General features: G+C 46.0%; 1 protein-coding gene across 4 annotated transcripts in view; it reads left to right on the top strand.

Moving 5' to 3' along the window:
* LOC106561971 (anoctamin-1) overlaps positions 1–25,398 on the top strand; it is a 70,391-nt gene that overhangs the window by 5,989 nt on the left and 39,004 nt on the right. The window lies entirely within an intron of this gene.

The following is a 25,398-nucleotide window of genomic DNA, read 5'->3' as shown; positions in this document are numbered from 1 at the left end:
TGTGAAGAGACCTCTGATGGCATGTCTTGTGGGGTATAACACAAAATCATTTAACTTTTTTTCCCTCAAGATCAAAGCATTTAATAAAGTAGTTAAAAGTGTGTAAACAGCTGATGGGCATATCTAATCATGGGTGGAATCTTTGTTTTGATCTTCAGTCATCATATTTACCACACTAAGATGAACTGTGTATAATTACTGTATGTTAATAACCTAAAACCATTCAAAATGATCTCTTCAGCACTGTTCAACTGGCTTTTTAAAATTTGATTTATCTTTGTTTAACTAGGCAAGTCAGTTAAGAACAAATTCTTGTTTTCAATGACGGCCTAGGAACAGTGTAGTTCTGCCCCTTGTTCAGGGGCAGAACTACAGATTTCTACCTTGTCAGCTCGGGGATTCGATCTTGCAAACTTTCGGTTACAAGTCCAACACTCTAACCACTAGGCTACCTGCCGCCCGATTTTGAAGAAAGAAATGGTGCAAATAATGAATTATCATAGGAAGTCGCCCTCATGTACTGCCCTGTGTTAGCAGTGTAGAAGGTTAAAAAGTCAGAATTGGTGTTCCTCTCTTGATGAGGACAACTGCCCCATCACTGTGGAAACTGTATTAGGTCAAACTTGTGGACCTTCCATTGGGTCAGAGGGTCATTTGGACAGTAATTGCGGTCTTGGTCTATCTAATCACAGACACACTGGAATTATTAAGCAATCTGATATACGCACCTAAAGCAGGCAAGAAAGGTCAAGTACATTGTTTGGAACACCTAGTCAATTAAATCAGTGCGGAATGTGGATGTATTGTTATGTATCAAGTGACTGCTAAAACAGACACTGATGGATGTTTTGTTGTTGTGAGGACCTTTATGTATTCATTAGGATATAAAAATGATGCAGTATTGTTATTCAGCTATCCTATAGTGACCCTACGGATGTTATGTTCAAACCACTCCCACAGGACTCTGCTGTTAGTGAATCGGCATGATAGTTAGATGGCTTAGATCTAGTAGCTATACTGCTGTAAAGGTTTATATGCAAATGTCTAAGAAGATATGCATGCCTCCCTAGATTAGAGGGCCTGTGGCTGAGTAATAACACTATTGATATGCATGCTGGTTTTCCTCACAGCACAGGAGTTTAGGAGGTGGGTGGTTGAAGGAAGGGTTCTGGTTCTCTCCGTTCCTGTATCTGTAAAATGCCGTAACCACATCCTTATTTTCCCCTGTGAGGAGTGACCTTTGCTGTGACTTCCTGTTCTGAGGGGGCTGAGGCTTGTCGTCCAGTGGGATGCTTGTATTGAGATGTTTTCCAACAACTAGAGCTCTTTTGTCTCTCGATTATCAAATAGGTTTGTTTTCCATAAGAAAGCTACTGTTTGTTCTCAACAAAAGCGATGAATTTCAAGCAAATAATTGCAGAGCAAATATTGTGCTTGGGTGTGCCGTACCAGTAGAGAGAACATACAGGTGAGGCCATTCAAACTAGAGTCCATAAAACAATATCTACACTTGTTTAGTTTGTGTTAATGCATACAATCCATTTTGAATGAGTTATTTTAAGTTAAAAATACCTATATCCCTATTATATATCAGTGTGTCACTATACCTGACAATTATTTTGCAGTAACACATCTATATAGCGCAAGGGGAAAATATTTGAACTTAATATATAAATGTGTAAACATGACTGTAAAGCATTGTATTCATGAACCCTTCCCCGCAGAGTAGGATTATTTCAGAGTGAAAGTGGTGGTGTTTGTTTATAACATGCTATATGGCATTTAGCTTTTCAGATATCAGCTGTTATCAGATGCAGTACATTTTATTTGACAAGGTCATGAGTTCAATGTGGACAAGTGCAGTCCATTCTTGAAAGATGAAATACAAGACATGCGACATTTACACAATCCTCATCTGTAAAACATACATCTTTTGATTTTGTAAATGGGGACAATGTTACCTTCAACATTTATAATTTATTATCCCTTGGGCCTCGTTGGGCCAGGGGCTCAAGGTGAGAGGGGTCGAGGGCATGTTTTGACAGGGGTGGCCTAGGGGAACTCGGATCTGCACTGTTTGTTTTGTTTGTTTGCATTTTTAGATATAGTTTTGTTTTTGATGTTCGTTTTGTTTCTGTTGTACAGTACCAGTCAAATGTTTGAACACACCTACTCATTCAAGAGTTTCTTTATTTTTACTATTTTCTACATTGTAGAATATTAGTGAACACATCAAAACTATGAAATAATACATATGGAATCGTGTAGTAATGTAAAAAGTGTTATATAAATTGAAATATATTTTACATTTGAGATTCTTCGAAGTAGCCACCTGTCGTGACTATATTTTCATTAATCTGATGACTGTTATTTATCTAATCAACTATGTTTAATTGTTACCCAATTAAATTAATAATTTAACAATTAACTCATTAGGATTTGGGGCACCACGAGAGAGGTTGTTTAAAGAGTTACTATCTCCCAAATTAAACTCTAAAGGTCTTTACCCATCACATCCATAAAACAGTCAACATATTAATCATAACCTAGTATCATATCATTATTCTGAACAGTTATAACCTCCTGCATCTGCAAAAACCCCAGCCTTACTTACAGTATGATTCAGTACTACACAAATTGGTTTAAATGTTTATTTATTAGCTAACTAAATGATAACACAGGATAAACATACACACTTAATACATTAGAAACAGGACCCTAGCGGACTGACACAATAATGCCGCTTGTTATAAAAGAGATCGGGAGGGCGAGAGAGAGAGAGGGACAGACACATAATACTTTGGTACATTTAGAAACTACTCTCACAATAATCATATACTTTGCACACGAACCACCGCCCGTTTGGAGTAAGAAATCATGATTGTATTTACGTGTAAATGTTTTTGGTTCGTCGTATAGTCCTGAACAGAACTACAGAGTTGATTTCCCTTCCAGTCGCTCCTGAAACTGCCTCTTTGAAGATAGTCTAGCCAGCCGTGTCGATGGTTCCCATTGGGTGATGAGACTACAGTGATTTGAGAAGAGTATTAGAATGGTCCCACTTAAGTTCACTTTTCTAGATACTTTACTTAGGACAGCTAATCAGCCGTACCAGTGATTGTCCAGGAGGTGACGTTATCGTCTCTACCTCGTGTTGAGATTTCAGAGTTCAATGAGCTGCAGCTACACGCCTCTCTGGTCTGATATGTTAATTCTTAACCCCTCGTTTTATACAGTTCTTCAACAGGGGCGGTTCGTCAGGCTGACACTCTCTGACCTCACTCAAGGGGGCGGTGACTACTCACTTGTACAAAGTTATAGAAGCCATTTCCTCTCATAGTTTCTAAGATCACATCCCTCTCTTAACAAAAATACTTTAATTGTTTTTCATATTTCATACATAATGTAAACTTCATACATGTAGTGTATAGAGACCGTCATCAATTAAAATTCTAAGATATTTATATGCGGTTACAGTCTCAATCTCATTGCCCTGACAGGTAGTAATAGGTGAAAAGTTCAGAGATCTATTTAGTGTTTTCTAAAGCAAGAAATAGATATCTGAACCTTTCACCTATTACTACCTGTCAGGGCAATGAGATTGAGACTGTAACCGCATATAAATATCTTGGAATTTTAATTGATGACGGCCTCTCTTTTATATTGCATATTCAACACCTTACAAAAGAATTGAAGTTGAAGTTGGGATTTTATTTTAGGAATAAGGCCTATTTTTCTTTTGAAGCTAGAAGGAGGCTAGTATCAGCTACATTTATGCCTTCACTAGACATTGGGGATACTTTTGTATATGAATGCTTCTGCTCAGTGTTTGAGATCAATTGACACCCTTTACCATGGCGCATTGAAATGCATTTTAAACTGCAAAACCCTTACGCGCCACTGCACTTTATATACCAGAGTTGTCTGACATTCTCTAGTCAATTGTAGGATCAGTCACTGGTATACTTTTATTTACAAAGCCATTTTGGGTTTACTACCATTTTATTTGGGCAATTTTATTGTTTAGAAATGTAGTGGGTACTTTCTTCGTTCGCAGGACTTTATCCTGCTAACTGTTCCAAATGTCCGAACTGAATTTGGTAAAAGGGCTTTTATGTACTCTGCACCATCGGCTTGGAACGCCTTTCACAAATACTTTTAAACTGGAGGAACTTGATTGGTGTTTTTAAATCACTGATGAAGGATTTTGAGGCTGTGTAACGTCTTGTCTGTAGTGTGGCGGAAAGAAGCGCAGGAAGCAGCGAACACTGTGTGGTAATTTTAATGGAACCACCTGTACAAAATAAAAGGTCTCCCAACAACAGGGAAAAATACAATAGACAAGCACAGTCGAACAAACGCAGTCGACACACAGAAAAACAATCCCGCACAATAGGGTGCGGGCCAGCTGAACTAAATAGCCCTCTTAATTGCCTAACTCAGGGCAGGTGAGAAAACATAAAAAAAGGGAAAAACAAAAAGGGAATCGGTGGTAGCTAATAGGCCGGTGACGACGACCGCCGAGCGCCACCCGAGCAGGAGGGGGCGCCACCGTCGGTAGGAATCGTGACAGTACCCCCCTCCTGACGCGCGGCCCCTGCAGCACGCCGACACCGGCCTCGAGGCCGACCCGGAGGACGAGGCGCAGGGCGATCCGGACGGAGGCGGTGGAACTCCTTCAACATGGATGGGTCCAAGACGTCCTCCGCCGGCACCCAGCACCTCTCCTCCGGACCGTACCCCTCCCAGTCCACAAGGTACTGCAGGCCCCCCGCCCGGCGTCTCGAGTCCAGAATGGCCCTTACGCTGTACGCCGGGGACCCCCGATGTCCAGGGGGGTGGAGGGACCTCCGGCACCTCATCTTCTTGTAGGGGACCAGCCACCACCGGCCTGAGGAGAGACACATGAAACGAGGGGTTAATACGGTAATAGGAAGGGAGTTGCAACCGATAACACACCTCGTTTATCCTCCTCAGGACTTTGAAGGGCCCCACACACTGCGGCCCCAGCTTCCGGCAGGGCACGCGGAGAGACAGGTTCCGGGTCGAGAGCCAGACCCTGTCACCCGGTGCGAACACCGGCGCCTCACTGCGGTGGCGGTCAGCACTCATTTTCTGCCTAGCACTGGCCTCCTTCAGTGAGTCCTGTACTGCTTTCCAGGTCTCCTTGGAGTGCTGAACCCAGTCCTCCACCGCAGGAGCCTCGGTCTGGCTCTGGTGCCATGGGGCCAGGACCGGCTGGTACCCTAGCACACACCGGAAGGGTGACATGTTAGTAGAGGAGTGGCGAAGTGAGTTCTGGGCTAACTCTGCCCAAGGAATATACCTCGCCCACTCCCCTGGCCGGTCCCGGCAATACGACCTCAGGAACCTGCCCACCTCCTGGTTCACCCTCTCCGCCTGCCCATTGCTCTCGGGGTGATAACCGGAGGTTAAACTGACCGAGACCCCCAGCCGCTCCATAAACGCCTTCCAGACCCTGGATGTGAACTGGGAACCCCGATCAGAGACAATATCCTCCGGCACCCCGTAGTGCCGGAAGACGTGGGTAAATAGGGCCTCCGCAGTCTGCAGGGCCGTAGGGAGACCGGGCAAGGGGAGGAGACGGCAGGACTTAGAAAACCGATCCACAACCACCAGAATCGCAGTGTTCCCCTGAGAGGGGGGAAGATCTGTCAGGAAGTCGATAGACAGGTGCGACCATGGCCGTTGCGGAACGGGGAGGGGCTGTAACTTCCCTCTCGGTAAATGCCTAGGAGCCTTACTCTGGGCACAGACCGAACAGGAAGAGACATATGACCTCACGTCCTTAGCCAAGGTGGGCCACCAATACTTCCCCCTTAGACTCCGCCCTGTCCTCTCTACACCAGGATGACCCGCCGCAGGTAGCGTGTGCGCCCACCGAATCAACCGATCGCGAACATCGAGCGGCACATACATGCGCCCCACGGGCACCTGCGCAGGCGCAGGATCCAACACCAGTGCCCGCTCGATGTCCGCGTCCACCTCCCACACCACTGGTGCCACCAGCCTAGACGCTGGAATGATGGGAGTTGGATCGATGGGGCGGTCATCCGTGTCATACAGACGGGACAGCGCGTCGGCTTTAGTATTAAGGGAACCCGGTCTATATGAGATGGTAAACCTAAACCGGGCGAAGAACATGGCCCACCTTGCCTGACGTGGATTCAGTCTCCTCGCTGCCCGGATGTACTCCAGGTTTCGGTGGTCGGTCCAGATGAGAAAGGGGTGCTTAGCCCCCTCAAGCCAGTGTCGCCACACCCTCAAGGCTTTGACTACCGCTAGCAACTCCCTGTCCCCCACATCGTAGTTACGCTCCGCCGAACTGAGCTTCCCTGAGAAGAAAGCGCAGGGGCGGAGTTTCGGTGGCGCACCCGAGCGCTGTGATAGCACGGCACCCACCCCAGCCTCGGATGCGTCCACCTCTACTACGAACGCTAAAGACGGGTCCGGGTGCGCCAACACGGGCGCGTCGGTGAACAGGGTCTTCAACTTCTTGAAGGCTCCGTCCGCCTCCGTCGACCATCTCAAACGCGCCGCCCCCCTTCAGCAGTGAGGTAATGGGAGCCGCTACCTGGCCAAACCCCGGATAAACCTCCGGTAGTAGTTGGCAAAGCCCAAGAACCGCTGCACTTCCTTCACCGTGGTTGGAGTCGGCCAATTACGCACGGCCTTAACGCGGTCACACTCCATCACCACCCCGTGGTGGAAATGCGATAACCCAGAAAGGAGACGGCTCGTTTGAAAAACTCACACTTCTCAGCCTTAACGTATAGGTCATGCTCCAGCAGTCTACCAAGCACCCTGCGCACCAGGGACACATGCGCGGAGCGGGTGGCGGAATATATCAGAATGTCATCGATATAGACAATCACGCCCTGCCCGTGCAGGTCCCTGAGAATCTCGTCAACAAAGGATTGAAAGACGGCTGGAGTATTTTTCAACCCATACGGCATGACGAGGTACTCATAATGGCCTGATGTGGTACTAAAGGCGGTTTTCCACTCATCTCCCTTCTTGATACGCACCAGGTTATACGCGCTCCTGAGATCCAATTTTGTGAAGAACTGTGCTCCGTGAAATGATTCCACCGCCGTAGCGATAAGAGGTAGTGGGTAACTAAACCCCACCGTGATCGCGTTTAGACCTCTATAATCAATGCACGGACGCAGACCTCCCTCCTTTTTCTTCACAAAAAGAAACTCGAGGAAGCGGGTGAGATGGAGGGCCGAATGTACCCCTGTCCCAAGGATTCCGTGACGTATGTCTCCATAGCCGCCGTCTCCTCTTGTGACAAGGGGTACACGTGACTCCTGGGAAGCGCAGCGTTAACCTGGAGATCTATCGCACAATCCCCTTGTCGATGAGGTGGTAATTTAGTCGCTCTCTTTTTACAAAAGCGATCGCCAAATCGGCGTATTCAGGGGGAATGCGCACGGTGAACACCTGGTCTGGACTCTCCACCGACGTGGCACCTATGGAAACTCCTAGACACCTCCCTGAACACTCCTCCGACCACCCCTGGAGAACCCCCTGTTTCCATGAAATGAGGGGATTGTGACCAGCCAGCCAGGGGACCCCCAGCACCACTGGAAACGCAGGTGAATCAATAAGGAAAAAGTTAATGCTTTCCTTATGATTCCCCAGCGTTACCATGTCCAGCGGCACCGTAGACTCCCTGACTAGCCCTGACCCTAATGGTCGGCTATCTAAGGAGTGCACGGGGAAGGGGGAATCTATCGGCACCCGTGGAATGCCCAGCTTAATGGCAAGTCCACGGTCCATAAAGTTCCCAGCGGCGCCTGAATCGACTAGCGCCCTATGCTGGGAAGAGGGAAAAAATTTAGAAAATGAAACAGGCAAAAACACATGACCAACAGGGGGTTCTGGGCGAATCTGGTGCTGACTCACCTGAGGTGACCGAGAAGTGTTCTGCCTGCCTTCTCGACTCCCAGACTGGCTCCTCCAGCACCGGTCGGCCGTGTGTCCTCTCCGACCACAGCTGGTGCAGGAGGAGCCACCTCCTCCGGTGCCCCTTGGCACGGCCCCCCTACCTCCATAGGGGTAGGGGCGGGGTGCACGGGGGTGGAACGGGCAGGACCCTCTCCGAACGCCCGCGGGCAGCCAGCAAATTGTCCAACCGTATGGACATGTCAATGAGTTCGTCCAGGGATAGATTGGTGTCCCTACAGGCCAGCTCCCCTGCGGACGTCCGCCCGGAGACTACACCGGTAGTGGTCTATGAGGGCCCTGTCATTCCACCCCGCTCCAGCAGCCAAGGTCCTAAACTCCAGCGCGAAGTCTTGAGCGCTCCTCGTCTCCTGCCTGAGGTGGAACAGCCGTTCACCCGCCGCTTTACCTTCGGGGGGGGGGGGTGGTCGAAAACAGCCCGAAAGCGGCGGGTGAACTCTGGGTAGTGGTCCCTCGCCGAGTCTGGAGCGTTCCAGACCGCATTAGCCCACTCCAGAGCTCGGCCCGTCAGACAGGAAACGAGGGCACTTACGCTCTCCTCTCCTGTAGGAGCAGGTCTGACGGTGGCCAGGTACAACTCTAGCTGGAGAAGAAACCCCTTGCACCCAGCCGCCGTCCCATGGTACTCCCTCGGGAGTGCCAGGCGAAGCGCGCCAGAGCCAGACGTCGTAGGAGGAGGAGATGGTTGTATCGGGGGGGTGTAGGTGGAGAGAGGATACCACTCCTCTCCCATCGGTCCATCCTCTCCATCATCTGGTCCATGGCGGATCCGATGCGATGCAGGACCGATGTATTGTGCTGGACACGTTCCTCCATTGAGGGTAGTGGAGTGCCCGCTGCTCCCGCTGATTCCATGCTCCTTCTGGTGGTGCGGGATTCTGTAACGTCTTGTCTGTAGTGTGGCGGAAAGAAGCGCAGGAAGCAGCAAACACTGTGTGGTAATTTTAATGGAACCACCTGTACAAAATAAAAGGTCTCCCAACAACAGGGAAAAATACAATAGACAAGCACAGTCGAACAAACGCAGTCGACACACAGAAAAACAATCCCGCACAATAGGGTGCGGGCCAGCTGAACTAAATAGCCCTCTTAATTGCCTAACTCAGGGCAGGTGAGAAAACATAAAAAAGGGAAAAACAAAAAGGGAATCGGTGGTAGCTAATAGGCCGGTGACGACGACCGCCGAGCGCCACCCGAGCAGGAGGGGGCGCCACCGTCGGTAGGAATCGTGACAGGCTGATTCCCTGACCTGTCAATGTTTTTAATTTGCTGTTTTATGATTTTGTTATACTCTTGTGAATTATATGGTTTTTACTAGATTACGTGTAGTTTTTAATGTTGTCTGTCTGTAATTGTGTAATGACTTGGTGCTGCCTATCTTGCCCAGAGCGCTCTTGAAAAAGAGATTTCAAATCTCAATGAGCCCTTCCTGGTTAACCTGTTATGGCTAGGGGGCAGTATTTTCACGGCTGGATAAAACACGTACCCGATTTAATCTGGTTACTACTCCTGCCCAGTAACTAGAATATGCATATAATTATTGGCTTTGGATAGAAAACACCCTAAAGTTTCTAAAACTGTTTGAATGGTGTCTGTGAGTATAACAGAACTCATATGGCAGGCAAAAACCTGAGAAGATTTCATGCAGGAAGTGGCCTGTCTGACAAGGTGTCGTTCTTCTTGTCTCTGTTTATTGAAGAGTGAGGATCTTAGCTGTCCCGTGACACTTCCTACGGCTGCCATAGGCTCTCAGAAGGCGGCAAAATACTGAATCGTGGCTTTGCAGGCTCTGGCTGAAACAAAGTAGCGCGTTTGGGTAGTGGCTGGTTACAGTACTGTGAGACTCAGGCTCGTGCCCGCGTCGACCGAAAGCTTTGTTTTCTTTCCTCTGTTTAGCTAAATGGACATTCCCGGTCGGAATATTATCGCTTTTTTTACGAGAAAAATGGCATAAAATGGATTTTAAACAGCGGTTGACATGCTTCGAAGTACGGTAATGGAATATTTAGATTTTTTTTTGTCACGAATTGCGCTATGCGCACGACCCTGATTTACCATTTTGGATAGTGTCTGGAACGCACGAACAAAACGCCGCTATTCGGATATAACGATGGATTATTTTGGACCAAACCAACATTTGTTATTGAAGTAGCAGTCCTGGGAGTGCATTATGACGAAGACAACAAAAGGTAATCAAACTTTTATAATAGTAAATCTGATATTGGTGAGTGCTAAACTTGCCGGGTGTCTAAATAGCTAGCCCGTGATGGCTGGGCTATGTACTTAGAATATTGCAAAATGTGCTTTCACCAAAAAGCTATTTTAAAATCGGACATATCGAGTGCATAGAGGAGTTCTGTATCTATAATTCTTAAAATAATTGTTATGCTTTTTGTGAACATTTATCGTGAGTAATTTAGTAAATTGTTAGCAAATTCCCTGGAAGTTTGCGGGGGGTATGCTAGTTCTGAACGTCACATGCTAATGTAAAAGCTGTTTTTTTATATAAATATGAACTTGATTGAACAAAACATGCATGTATTGTATAACATAATGTCCTAGGTGTGTCATCTGATGAAGATCATCAAAGGTTAGTGCTGCATTTAGCTGTCTTCTGGGTTTTTGTGACATTATATGCTAGCTTGAAAAATGGGTGTCTGATTATTTCTGGCTTGATACTCTGCTGACATAATCTAATGTTTTGCGTTCAAATCAAATCAAATCAAATTTATTTTTATATAGCCCTTCGTACATCAGCTGATATTCTCAAAGTGCTGTACAGAAACCCAGCCTAAAACCCCAAACAGCAAGCAAAGCATGTGAAAGAAGCACGGTGGCTAGGAAAAACTCCCTAGGAAAAACTCCCTAGAAAGGCCAAAAACCTAGGAAGAAACCTAGAGAGGAACCAGGCTATGAGGGGTGGCCAGTCCTCTTCTGGCTGTGCAGGGTGGATATTATAACAGAACATGGTCAAGATGTTAAAATGTTAAAATGTTCATAAATGACCAGCATGGTCAAATAATAATAATCATAGTAGTTGTCGAGGGTGCAACAAGCACGTCCGGTGAACAGGTCAGGGTTCCATAGCCGCAGGCAGAACAGTTGAAACTGGAGCAGCAGCACGGCCAGGTGGACTGGGGACAGCAAGGAGTCATCATACCAGGTAGTCCTGAGGCATGGTCCTAGGGCTCAGGTCCTCCGAGAGAAAGACAGAAAGAGAGAAAGAGAGAATTAGAGAGAGCATATTTAAATTCACACAGGACACCGGATAAGACAAGAGAAATACTCCAGATGTAACAGACTGACACTAGCCCCCCGACTTTCGCTGTAAAGCCTTTTTGAAATCGGACAGTGTGGTTAGATAAAGGAGAGTCTTGTCTTTAAAATGCTGTGAAATAGTCATATGTTTGAAAAATGGAAGTTTTTGTATTTTTGAGGAATTTGTAATTCGCGCCACGCCTATCATTGGATATTGGAGCAGGTGTTCCGCTAGTGGAACGTCTAGATGTAAGAGGTTAAATAAAGGTTAAATAAAATAAATAAATAAAATAATATACTTTTCAAGTTACAGTATTTCCTTTATAACATTTTTAATGACATCACAAAATAACAACCAAAATGACATTATTATTCTTTAGATCGCCTCTGACCATTCCCACGTTCTATGTTAGAAATATTGTTCCAGTATTCACTTTAGAACATGTTAGAGTTTCATCGGGAAACATCTATGAAACAAAGTGTCACGTCCTGACCAGTAAAGGGGTTATTTGTTATTGTAGTTTGGTCAGGACATGGCAGGCCTCCAGTGCGTCAGCCCAGTCCAGCTCGTCCTGCTCCTGCTCCTGCTCCTCGCACTAGCCCTGAGGTGCGTGTCCCTAGTCTGGCGCCTCCTATGCCAGCCCCACGCATCAGGCCTTCAGTGCGCAGGCCCTGTCTGGAGTGTCCGGCAACAGTGCCCCGTCCAGAGTGTCCGGCAACAGTGCCCCGTCCAGAGTGTCCGGCAACAGTGCCCCGTCCAGAGTGTCCAGCAACAGTGCCCCATCCAGAGTGTCCGGCAACAGTGCCCCGTCCAGAGCTTCCGGCGACAGTGCCCCGTAGAGAGACGGCCCACAGTCCGGAGCCAGCAGAGACGGCCCACAGTCCGGAGCCGAGAGAGACGGCCCACAGTCCGGAACCGAGAGAGACGGCCCACTGTCCGGAACCGAGAGAGACGGCCCACAGTCCGGAACCGAGAGAGTCGCCCTACAGTCCGGAATCGGCGCAGCCAGAGTCCCCTACAGTCCGGAATCGGCGCAGCCAGAGTTGCCCTCCAGTCCGGAGCTCCCAGAGTCGCCCTTCAGCCCGAGGTCTCCAGCGACGCGCATCAGCCTGAGGTCTCCAGCGACGCACATCAGCCCGAAGTCTTCAGCGATGCGCCATAGCCCAGAGACTTCGGGAGGGGTAAAATGTAATAAGTATTTAGCGGGGGTGGACAGGTTAGGTTGGGGAGTAAGGCCAGATCCTGAGCCACCTCCGTGGTAGGAGGTTGGGGGGGGGGGGTGTAACACAAGAACCGTCGGTGACGGTGGCCACCCTCCCTTCCCTCCCTTTAGTTAGGATTAATTTTTGTTTTGGGGTTTTTTATTTTTTTGTGTAAGGTGCATCCGGGGTCGGCACCTTTGGGGGGGGGTACTGTCACGTCCTGACCAGTAAAGGGGTTATTTGTTATTGTAGTTTGGTCAGGACGTGGCAGGGGTGTGTTTGTTTAGAGTGTTTCGCGGTTTGTTGGGCTATGTTCATATTTAGGAGGGGGTGTTTGTTTTGAGTGTTTTGGGGTTTGTAGGGTTATGTTCTAGTATCTCTATTTCTATGTGATGTTTATTGGGTGGACCTTCAATTGGAAGCAGCTGCTCCTCGTTGCTTCTAATTGAAGGTCCTATTTAAGAGGGGTGTTTTTCTATGGGATTTATGGGTAGTTGTTCCTTGTTTAGTGTTTCTTGCACCTGACAGGACTGTTTAGTTTTGTTCTTTTTTGTATACGTATTTAGTTGTTTCTCCTTCTTCAAAATAAAAAGAAGATGAGTATACATATTCCCGCTGTGTTTTGGTCCAATCCATACGACAACCGTGACACAAAGGTACATTCCTGTGTGAATTTGGAGATGGAGATAGCTGAAAGTTCTAATCCCTGATTTACAACAGGGTGTGAACTGTCAACCCCTCACCAGCTCCCTCCTCCACCCTCTGTGGGTGAGAGAGGGTCTGGCCGAAGTCATCCACTGCAAAGCTGATCCGACCCATCTGGATCCTTACAGGACAGTCCCCCTCTGGTGGGTTCAATCTTGGAAGGATTCTGCAAGTTGCAACCCACCACAAGAATGACTACGAGGTGTCCTGGTTTGTGGATTATCATGACAGTCTCCCTCTGGTGGTTTAACCTGGTAGGATTTCTGCAAGCTGCAGACCCCCACAAGAATGGCCATGGGATGTCCTGGTTGTGGATCGTTGTTTCGGACTCGCCATCCAGTTGTCCAGGCTGGTGGATCTAGGCAGTCACTTAGGCCGACGTTAATAACGCACAACACTCATTCAATACATCATTACATTTCTTCCCCAAATGAGCGGCGCTATTGCACTGGTGAATATATGGGAAACTTGTTTGTGGCAGTATCACTTCCTAAGTGTCAAAGAAAATGAAATAAAAATGAATAAAAACACAAACAAAAGATATACAAAATCTAGTTACCACACCTTAATCATCTAATTGGACTCTATTCTATGTACGTCCACGGTCTAGGCTAAATGACTATCATGGCATTTTGTCTAATGTCATATCTAGGGCGATCCGACTTAGTGGTGTGTTGTTTAGGGCACTATCCTAAGTTGATAACTACATGATAAGTCTACAGCTGTAAGGCACTAGCTTCGGACAGTCTACAGGGATGACCTATGGACCTCTGGGGAGAAACTGGTGATTATTGTAGCTGTAGAATCAAAGGGGCTTCAGGGTCTATTTTCAACTTTACCAAGACTGGTATTTTACTTAGACCCTTAATTGATCCGAGTATAAATCCTCATGAAATGTTCTGTTGTGCATGTGCAATTATGCTTGCACAAGCGCACATGCCAAGGGCAAAAAAACCAAGAATCCTGGTAGGCTGCAACCGGTTCAGTTAGAATCGGTGCCGACCTCAAGCCATAAGTTCAAATCCCCAAGCTGACAAGGTACAAATCTGTCGTTCTGCCCCTGAACAAGGCAGTTAACCCACTGTTCCTAGGCCGTCGTTGAAAATAAGAATTTGTTCTTAACTGACTTGCCTAGTTAAATAAAGGTAAAATAAAAAATATGCCAAGGGGGCCTGTAGTGGTTTTACTACAAGTCAATGTGTCTTACACCATTTGTAGTGGCGATAGATATGAAGGAGTCTTATTTCATAGCTATGTTATCCACAGAGGAGATAACCTCATGACGGAAGTACTCTATAAGCACTGAACCAGTCGTACGCGGTTTGATCACGGTTCATGACTTTTAATAACTTTCCACCTGAATGGAGGGTTCTATTTATTAGCGGCATGTGTGTTAACCATCGGAAGAGTGTTTTGGAGATTCCCTTCCACGTGTTGCAATCTCAGTGATTACTACATCCTCTGTCGCTGTTATCAAGGGCAATTCGAATTGTTAGGTCTCTAACCTTCTTACTGATTGTGGCTGGAATGACTGTTGCTGGGGGATCAGCTACCCTACCAATTTATCCAGAAATGTTATCCTACCGAAACACATGATTAGAGCATTTTCCAAGTTGCATTGTAGTTGAGACTACACATGGCAAGGAATTATTATTGTTACCATGTCACGTCCTGACCAGTATAAGGTTAATTGGTATTGTAGTTTGGTCAGGACGTGGCAGAGGGTATTCGTTTTATGTGGTTCGGGGTGGTGTGTTTTGTTGAAGGGGCATTTGGTTTAAGTATTCCGGGGTTTTTGGGCACTGTTTGGTTTTCAGGTATTCTATGATTTTGTCTAGTATGTCTGTTTCTATGTTTGGTTAATTGGGGTTGGGACTCTCAGTTGAAGGCAGGTGTTGTCTATCTGCCTTTGATTGAGAGTCCCATATATGAGGGTGTGTTTGTGTTTGTTATTTGTGGGTAATTGTTCTGTGTTGAGCCTATGCTTTGCAGACTGTCAGTTTATCGTTCGTTTTCTTGTTTGTTGTTTTTGTATTCGTTTTGATTTAATTAAATGTTCAAAATGAACAACTGCACACCTGCTGCGTATTGGTCTACATTCTCAGATGACGATTTCGCATTATCGTCAGAAGACGAAGATAATTGTGACGGAATCACCCACCAAAACCCAAAGGAAAAACATGCTCCTTATGTGTGACTCCCAATCAGCAACAACGAGCTTCAGCTGTGCCTGATTGGGAGCCACACACACAGCCCAAAACAAAGAAATACCAAAACATAGAAAAAGGAACATAGAGCGCCCACCCAATGTAACACCCTGGCCTAACCAAAATAAAGAACAAAAAACCCCTCTATGGCCAGGGCGTTACATACCATTTGTTTTTGGAGGTGGAAAGTCCACTGGACTTATTTTACGACCAGTATGGACACCTCAGTGATATCTCAGATGTATTCGAAGGTTATCCCCGTTGAGGGGCTTGTCCGCTCCTCTCTGTTCTCGTGGGGAAGTTTACAACTTGATTTGTTTCCTGATCGGGCTGCCTCATACAGTGTTGTACGTAGCATGAACTCCCCCACTGGCCTCGACGAGGCTTATCATGGGTCTGGGCCAGTATTCCTCCCCTTTGTGTCTCGGGACCCCCCCTTTGTGTCTCGGGAACCCCTCCACAAACCAAACCAGGGGCTCAGTTTCTTGCAGGGCAGGCGGAGTGGGAGGTTCCTGGTAGAGAGTCAGACACGATCCCCAGGGTGGAACACAGGGGTCTCACTGCGGTGGCTATCTGCCTGTTCCTTTTGACAATGGACAGCACGCGGTCTGCCTGTTCCTTTTGACGATGGAACCACTCATCAACCGCAGGAGCTTTGGTCTGGCCCGGGGTCCACGGCCGGCTGAAAACCCAGAACACACTGGAAGGGGGTCAACCCAGTGGAGGAGTGACGCAGCGAGTTCTGGGCGTACACTGCCCATGGAAGGAATCGTGCCCACTCACCCTGCCGGTCCTGGCAGGGACTCCTCAGGAACCTCCCTAGCTCCTGGTTCATCCTCTCCACCTGCCCGTTGGACTGAGGCCGGTACTCGGAAGTGAGGCTGAACGTGACCCCGAGCTTCTCCATGAAGGCACTCCATACACTTGATGTGAATTGGGGGCCACGGTCGGAGACTATGTCCTCCGGAAGGACATAATGCCGGAAGACCTGCTGGAAGAGTGCCTCAGCGACCTGGGGAGCAGTGGGGAGACCAGGAAGAGGGATTAAACGACATGACTTAGAAAATCTATCCACTACCACCAGAATGGTGGTGAAACTGTCAGAGGAGGGGAGATCGGTTACAAAGTCAATGGATAAATGAGACCAGGGTCGTTGAGGCACGGGAAGCGGCAGGATCTTCCCTGCTGGTGCATTCTGGGGCGACTTGGTTTGGTCACATTCGGAACAGGAGTTGACATAACGAGTTACATCCTGCGCCAAGGTGGGCCACCAGTACTTCTCAGCGATGGAGTGGATAGTGCGAGAAATACCTGGATGTCTAGCGATGACAGCTGTGTGTGCCCAGGTCAGCAGCCGATCACTTATCCCTGTGGGAACGTAAATGCGCTCAGGAGGACAGTTCAGGGATGCGGGCTCCCTCTCTGACACCTGGCGGATGTCCACATCTACGTCCCAGGCCACTGGACCTATGACTCGGGAGGATGAGATTATAGGTGCACTCTGGACAGGACCCTCTCCCGAATCGTAGATACGGGACAAGGCATCAGCCTTGATGTTCTTGGAACCTGGGCGATAGGTCAGCATGAAGTCGAACCTGGTGAAGAAAAGTTCCCACCTGGCTTGTCGCGGATTCAGTCTGCTGGCTGCCCGTATATACTCCAGGTTCCGATGGTCGGTGAGGATGATGAAAGGTTCCTTGGCAATTTGAATGGGTTACCCTGTCGTTGAGACAAAACTGCCCCCACGCCCACCTCTGTAAAAGATGACCCTGTTCATTGACTGTCTGAGAGAGATTCGAATTTCCTGCTGCTTCCATGGTTTGAGTCGGTATTCTGTAACGATGACGCCTTGAGTCGAGAAGCAGGTGCAGATGAAACGTTTAATAAAACAACGAACATGAAACAAGACAGCGTATCAGTGGCAAGATAGCATGAAATCAGGAAACAATACTGACTGAGGAATGAACATAAGGGAGGGACATACAAAGGGGAGGTAATGAGGAAGGTAATGGAGTCCAGGTGTGAATCATGATGATCTGCAGGTGTGCGTAATGAAGGATGCCAGGTGTGCGTAATGATGAATCCCAGGACAGGTGGTTAGTATTCCGGTGACATCGCGCGCCTAAGGGGAGGAGCAGGAGTAGACGTGACATTGAGGCACAAACGAAAAGGTTTGACCCTTTGTACGAGTTGTCAGCAGCCGCATTGTTAGTAGATTGTGGTTCAAAATGCTCAGTGGCTGTCGTGGCCTGCCTTTCACCACAGCGTCTGCGTGTGGCAACTGTTCCAGTACCTGCGAACTTAGACAAGGATATCTTTCGGCGATATCGCACAATGTTTCACCAGTTGGAATCACCGGGTCAGTGGCGGGACTGACGCCGTTAGTTTCATAGAAAGGGGTTTCAGTCCCTCTCAAAGCGGAAAATGTATCATCGGAAACAGTGTCCACTCTGAATGTTGATGCTTTGTTTCCTGGGATGGCCACGGTGCTTGTGGAAGTGTCTGAAGGACAAGAGAAGTTAATCTTAGCTACAGTATCACATGACTCCAAGGAGGAGGGAAGTTGCTCACTCACAGAGACTGCTGGCTCGAAATCATGAAAGGAATAGTCTATCAGATTTGCTGACTGAATGTGACAAGATATCGTAATATCGGCTTGAGTCAGATTCTGCATCAAGAGGTGTCAATGTATTTTTCCCAAGGGGTCCTGTGGACAGATTTGTGGATGACTGTGTTGCAGCCAGCGTTAGGAGAAGACAGTGTGGTCAGTGGAGACGGCACGGTTATCTGTGACCATACCTGGTTGGTTTTCCAATCCATTAGTGGGATCAAACAATCCATCAAGTCTGCTCCGAGTACCAGGTGTTCAGTTTTAAGGCTGGTAACATACACAGGGTGAACAAGCGATACGTCTTGGAAGTGTAGTTTCAGCATGAGTCGCATTGTCAGAGGCAAGGTAGTCTGAGTGAAACATCGAAGTTCAGTGTCACATCGTTCCGTTTTTAACCAACGTTTAGCTAGGTTCACAGCCCTTTTGAGATCATTAAACATTTGAGAGATGAGCGATATTGTTGAGCCCAAATCAATTAACGCATCACAGGTTAAGCAGTCCTCTAGGACTGTTTCCACGTAGCGACTTTCAGAGTTGTGTTTTGTGGTCATATTCTCCAGAATGTGGATTGACTGTTCGCAATGGCATGATGTGTCATTTGTCTTCATGGTTAAAACAGATTGACTTGTCTGAGTTTGAGTGGAATTGGCTATTGCGATGTGGTTGACCTTGTGCTTCGCAACATTATTATTCTGTTTTTACTTTATTTATAGATTTTCAAATATAAGAACAAAAACAGTACAACCCGAACCCCTCCTTCTCCCATCCATCCATCCATCCATCCATCCATCCCTCCAATCCACCCTCCAATCCACCCACCCACCAACCAAGGCATCATAAGGATATACTATTAAAGTAAATAAAATAGGACAGAAACACACAGAAAAACAGTAATAGAAACAAAAACAATGGAAAAAGTGCAATAAATATTATCAGCACAAATGGCCACTAGAACAGATATGACTGCTTACCAAAATATGCAAGTTACACTAAGTAAAAGACAGGCTCTCCACGTAATATATTAATGGGGACCAGGTTAAGTCAAACTTTTGTCGGGACCCAAGCACAGTGTACCTAACCTTCTCCAGAGGCAGAGATGACATCACCTCCTTAACCCACTGCATAAAGGAGGGCGGCTTTGCAAACTTCCAGTGAAAGAGAACAAGGCGGTGAGCTAGCAGCGAGGCAAATTGCCTGATGCATGGTAGCATTCTGGTCTAGGGGAACTACCCCAAAAATGGCAGTGAACGGCTTGGGGCTAACAGCTGTATTACACATATGTGAGAATGCCTCAAGAGTGGGGTCCCAGAAGCCACTCATAGATTGGCATGACCAAAACATGTGTCCCACAGTCGCTGGACTCTGGTGGCATCTCAAACTTTTGGGGTCCACATTTGGGTATATTTTTGCCAATCTGTCATTTGAGTAATGGAGACGGTGAAAAACTTTAAAATGAATGAGCCCGTGCCTTATGCAAAATGATGAGGTGTGGCTACGTTCAGTACGTTGCTGCCTTATATCATCGGGAGCTCGCCACCCATGTCTTGCTCCCATGCAGGTTTTGTATTTTCCAAAGAAGGCGGATGAATGTTCTGTATTATGTCGTATAATCTGGAGATTGTGCCCTTCAGATACGGGTTAAGATCTAATCACATCTCGACTGGACACTTGAGTGGCTCGAGTGGAAATTAATGGAAATGTTTTTTAGCAAAGCTGCGAGTTTGCAGATATCTAAAAAAGTGGGTATTGGGAACATTATGGTCAACCCTCAGAGTATTGAATGAGACAAATGTGTTGTCAACAAATAGGTCATAAAAAAAACACCAGACCGTTCCTATGCCAGAACTGCAATGCTGTGTCAGTCTGTGACGCTGGGAAGAGATGATTAGATGTTAATGGAGAGAAGCTGCTTGCTTGTTTAAGGCTAAAGTGATTTTGGAATTGGGCCCAGATTTTAAGGGAGCTCTTGACAATGGGATTCAAAACATGTGTGCCAAGGTTCATGGACAGTGGGGAGCACAGGAGCAAGACAGGAGAAGTTGGAAGGCTTGACTGTAGCTCCATGATGGCCCAAGTTGAACCATCCTTGTTTTAAAATGTAGAAACCCAATAAACACATTTAGATATATTTGCATGACTAGTATTAGTGTAAAGAAATTGGAAGGCCTTCAGGCTTAGGTCTCTACTAGATATACCTTTCTCATTCCTGTATTTGACTTATTCCAAATGAAGTTGGAAATGTAGCTGTCCAGTTTTTTGAACATTGACTTTGGCAGAAAAATGGGAATCATTTGGAATAAGTACAAAAATCTAGGTAGTATAGTCATCTTAACAGAATTAATGCGACCTGCTGATGAAATGGGAAGACCACCTTATGAAATCCTGCTTAGTGCGCTCCAGGAATGTTTTGAAGTTATGTTTAAACAGAGTCTTAAATGAGCGTGTGACATGTATCCCCAAATAAGTAAAGACCTGATGCTCTACCTTAAATGGGAAGTTGGCATACCCAGTTTCTTGTGCTAACTGATTAATGGGGAGGAGCACACTTTTTGTTAGGTTTAACTTATAACCAGAGAATGTCCCAAAGCCTTGTAGCATGTCCAAGAGATAGGGTATAGACTCCACAGGGTTAGAAATGTATAAAAGAAGACTTATGTCGCCCCTTAGTATTCCCTTAATCCTCTCCCCCAACCACAGGGCGATAGCAAGAGGCTAAATAGCCATATCTATTAGGAAAGGGGATAAACAGCAACCCTGCCTGGCCCCCCTGTGAAGAGGGAAGTAGCTGGAGGTAACATTGTTGGTGCGAACAGAAGCCACTGGGAACGAGTACAAAATCTTAATCCAGTAAAGGAATGACGGGCCAAACCCAAATCTCTCTAGTACTGTAAATAGATATTCCCAGTCAACCCGGTCAAAAACCTTTTCAGCATCAAGAGAGATGACAACTTCTGTCTGTAGAGTTGAGTGGGCAGAATCAAGAACATTAAATAGCCAGTGCATGTTATAGAAAGATTGCCTACCTGTCAGAGTTAATTATTATATTAGGCATCACTGTCTCTAAACGGCGTGAGAGGACCTTAGTGGGAATTTCATAATTGCAGCACAAAAGGTGGTTTGAGCCACAGTCTAGGGGGATTCTTGTCCTTTTTAAGCAAAACCGAAATACTCGCCTGGGTAGGTGTCTGTGGCAGTTTCTGTTCCCCCCACGGTATATGTTCCCCCCACCAACCCCATCCCCTTGGGATGACTTAAGAAATAAAAAATATATCTATATATACAAAATATTTAAATAATAAGTAAATAGGAAAACAAACCCAGTATAATTGAAAATTTGTATAAATGTAACCCGCGGTTGAACATCCTAACAACCCAGAACGCCAAAAAATGATTGGCAAATGCTTGGTAATTAATACCCGTCCTGCACTGCTCGCTCAGCTATACAACCTGCGCTCCTGTTCCAACCGCCACTAAGCACCAAGGCGGACCAACCAGTCAAATAGTAAAGAATAATACACGTGGTCCTTTGGGAGTATGTATTAAACATGCTCACAGTATGTTATTAGAGTATCCTATTAAGGCATGGAAAGAGAGCTCAGTGGCTAGCCTTAGGTAGCAACTAGGCTAATTAGTACCGCGCCACCTAGCACTGAGGCTGTACAGCCGCAGCTAGTTGTGTAAAGCTAATTGTGCCATGTACTGTAAATAAAATACTATTCAAACTATATTTTCCTTGTGAGAACATTTCACCCTATACATATCATCATTGTTCATAATGTTAAGTTACTGGAAGAATAATTGTCCCTTTTTGGCAGCAGGGTGGAGGCACGTTTCTAATCAAGATATGAGTTCACTAGTTGGTCCTTTGCCGCGTTAGCATGGTTAGCGCAGGGGCAGAGTATTGGCCTACAATGGCTAGTTAGTTGTATGTCACCTGTCCTCCGTAGGATGTAGGTGCTTGACGATGTATTCTTTTGCCCTGGTTGGGTCTAAGAATGTCTTCTGCTCGCAGGAGGGAGTAGTGATCTTCAGTACAGCTGGGTAAAGAATGCCGAACTTGGTGCACAGACAGCGGTGTAGGAGCCCCCTCACCTCGTTGAAGGCTGACCTCTTCTTCATGGCTGCCGCCGTGTAGTTTGGGTAAATACAAATATTCCGGCCGTCGTAGGTGATGGTAGCCGCTCGTCATGCCTTACGGAAGACATCCTCCTTCTCCTGAAGGTAGTGGAATTTAACTACGATGGGTCTGGGCAGCTCCCCATTCTTCGGTGCAGACTGTAGGCTTCTGTGCGCACGGTCAAGGGTGGGGGCGTAATTGAGGTCTAGAATTTCCTGGAGCAATTTAGCTATGGACAGGGTAGGCCGCAATCCGCAATCAGTATTTTTTTCCTCGTCTTTTGTCATTCGTTTCCCGGTTCCCTCCACCTGTCCCTTTATGTCAACCGTTTCTTGCTCGTGCTTCTGCTGTGCACTGCGGTATAGGACCGATGTCAATCTCTGCTGGCGGCCATATATCAGGGCTATACTGGAGAGAACCTTTACAAGGCCTGCGCCTGAAGGTTTATTCTGGAGGGTGTCTGTCGCAATTTCTGCAGTTTCTTTTCTTCTTATGGTATAGTTTGGGTTTATATCGCTGCTGAGATCAGCGATCAATCTTTCTATGGGTGAGGGTTCATTAATTAGCGGGAGAATGGGGGCCACCCCCTCTGATAGCTTGCTCTTTATTATTTTTATTTTTTAAAATGTTTTATTTAAAGTTTAGGTTTTGAATCGTTGGAAGCTGCAAAAACGATTTTAATCTACACTACCGGTCAAAAATGTTAAAACACCTACTCATTCAAGGGTTTTTCTTCATTTTTACAATTTTCTGCATTGTAGAATAATAGTGAAGACATCAAAACTATGAAATAAAACATGGAATCATGTAGTAACCAAATTAGTGTTAATCAAATCAACATTTATTTTATATTTGAGATTCTTCAAATAGCCTCCCTTTGCCTTGATGACAGCTTTGCACACTCTTGACATTCTCTCAACCAGCTTCACCTGGAATGCTTTTCCAACGGTCTTGAAGGAGTTCCCACATATGCTGAGCACTTGTTGGCTGCTTCTCCTTCACTCTGCGTTCTGACTCATCCCAAACCATCTCAATTTGGTTATAGTTTCTAAGATCACATCCCTCTCTTAACCTTTTCATACATACCAACAAACTTGTGTGATCATTCTACAGTGGTCCCTGTAGCGTACGCTCAAACCTGTGTGATTAGAATGCTTATTTAGAACGTCCATTTTCGATTGACGCAACAATCAGCATTTGAGCTGGCCACACTGTTTTTTCACAGAAACATTTTGCACAAACACAGTCCTTATAAAGTTATGTTCAGAATGTGACGAGTTTATTTTTGGATGCAATGTTCAGATATTCACAGTAGCTACAGCATAACACAATCATCCAAACTGAAAAAATTTAGACTACTTTTGTCCTAGTGCTAACTGAGGAAAGATTGAGGTAACACAAGCGGTCATACTTTTATAACTCTTGGTTGACAGAAACTACAATATGAATTAGCTAATAGCAATTACTATTTATAACTAATCACATCATGGGGTGAGCTCACCATTGAATAAAATAATTGAGTAAAATACTTTCTAGAAATCGTAAGTAATCCGACAATGTGCGCGCCCCCATGTTTATTTTTTCGCATCAACTAAAGATAATTTGAGGAGACAAGATTAGTTTTGTCTATAGTATGCATGTTGAAGAGGGTGTGTCGTCTACCATCTTTCACATCACATCATTCACTTCCAGAAGTTTACTCGAAAACTGAGTGAACCCTCCCTCACCTCATTTTGTTATAGCAGCTTTGGTCCAACAGACGTTTACGTGAAACCCAGAATTCATTGTATGTCAACAAACATGGCTCCACACATAGCTGGAATTAGCTTAGCTCATCATAATCAGTAAAACCTTCAAATAGGTATTTTACACACATAATATGTGTCCATTACAATCTATGCAAGAATCAGAATGCATGATTTGTCACCAGTACTTGAAAACGTGAATAAAACAGTAAATTAATAAATAATTACCACACAAAACATTTTGTGATAGTGATGTATTGATACAAGTGGCGCATGCCGGCAGGCAACCACGTAACCTCTCACTCCCACTCTGAGACATTCAGTGTTGTTATTTATGTATGTAGCTAGTGAGCTAAGCTGTAGCATTAGTAATGTCTTTCATAAGGAGATAACTCACAATTGGGGAAATTCCATAGATTTTTATAAATTCTGACAATGAGTCTGATTATGAAAGTCAGGAATCAGATTCTGACAGTGACAGTGAGGAGCTGCCCCAACCTTGTGGCCATTGAGAACCCTGAATCTGAGGACCCCTTGTCCACTGACGAAGTCCCAGGTCCCTTTGAAGATGCTGGTGGTGATGAAGGCAGACTGACAGTGGATGCAGAACAGGAGTTCTGTGGTAGCTGGAAGGCCGCCAGCCATTTCACCCCTCCTGGCCCTGCTGTTTGCTTTGATGAGTCCCAGTCTGGAGTGCAAAGCCCCTTTCCATTCCCCCTGAGGCAGTGCTTCAAGCTGTTTCTGACAGAGAAGCTGTTGGGAGACATAGTAGAGGAGACCAATCGCTATGCCTTGGAGCTACAGAAAAGAGAGCCAGGAGTGAGGGGGAAACTCACTAAATGGGTGACAACCACAATTAGTGAAATGTATACCTTCCTGGTGACAGTCCTTCTCATGGGAATAGTAAAGAAGAACTCCCTAAGAGAATACTGGAGCACAGATCCTATGTTTGTAACTCCCGTCTTTGCCAACCTCTTTTCCCAAGGACCGCTTCCTAGTTCTGCTGCGATGCCTGCATTTTGTCAACAATGCTAATGCCAACCTAAATGACCCGTTACACAAAATAGCAAATGTTCTTATCAGCCTGACATCAGCATTTGGTCAGGTCTTTGTGCCATACAATGACTTACACATTGATGAGTCCCTGATGTTATGGAAGGGTAGGCTGGCGTCCCATCAATATATTCCCTCCAAAAGGCACAGGTTTAGGGTCAAGTTCTTTGTCATGTGTGACGTGAAGACAGGATTTGTCCAGGACATAGTCTACACATCATACAAAAGCTGTCCTCAATCTTCCGCTCGAAAGATGCCCACTTCCAGTTATGATATTGACAAATACTGTTTGTGTGTGTGGTTTCTGAAAGTACAGAGTAAAGAGGAATTATTACTAATTAGAATACAATATCAGGATATAGCAATAAAACAACATTACAAAGAAGCAACATAATAACGCTGCTATAAAAATAACATATTACAAAATGTTTGTAAAAAATATTTTAAAAATAACATATAAGAATATGCTCCACAAGGGCAGGGCAGGGCAGAACAGAGCTATGCTAA

Source organism: Salmo salar, chromosome ssa11 (genome assembly GCF_905237065.1).
Source record: "Salmo salar chromosome ssa11, Ssal_v3.1, whole genome shotgun sequence".
NCBI lineage: Eukaryota > Metazoa > Chordata > Actinopteri > Salmoniformes > Salmonidae > Salmo > Salmo salar.
The sequence above is the reverse complement of the archived record's forward strand: the minus strand, read 5'-3'. Positions and strand labels throughout refer to the sequence as shown.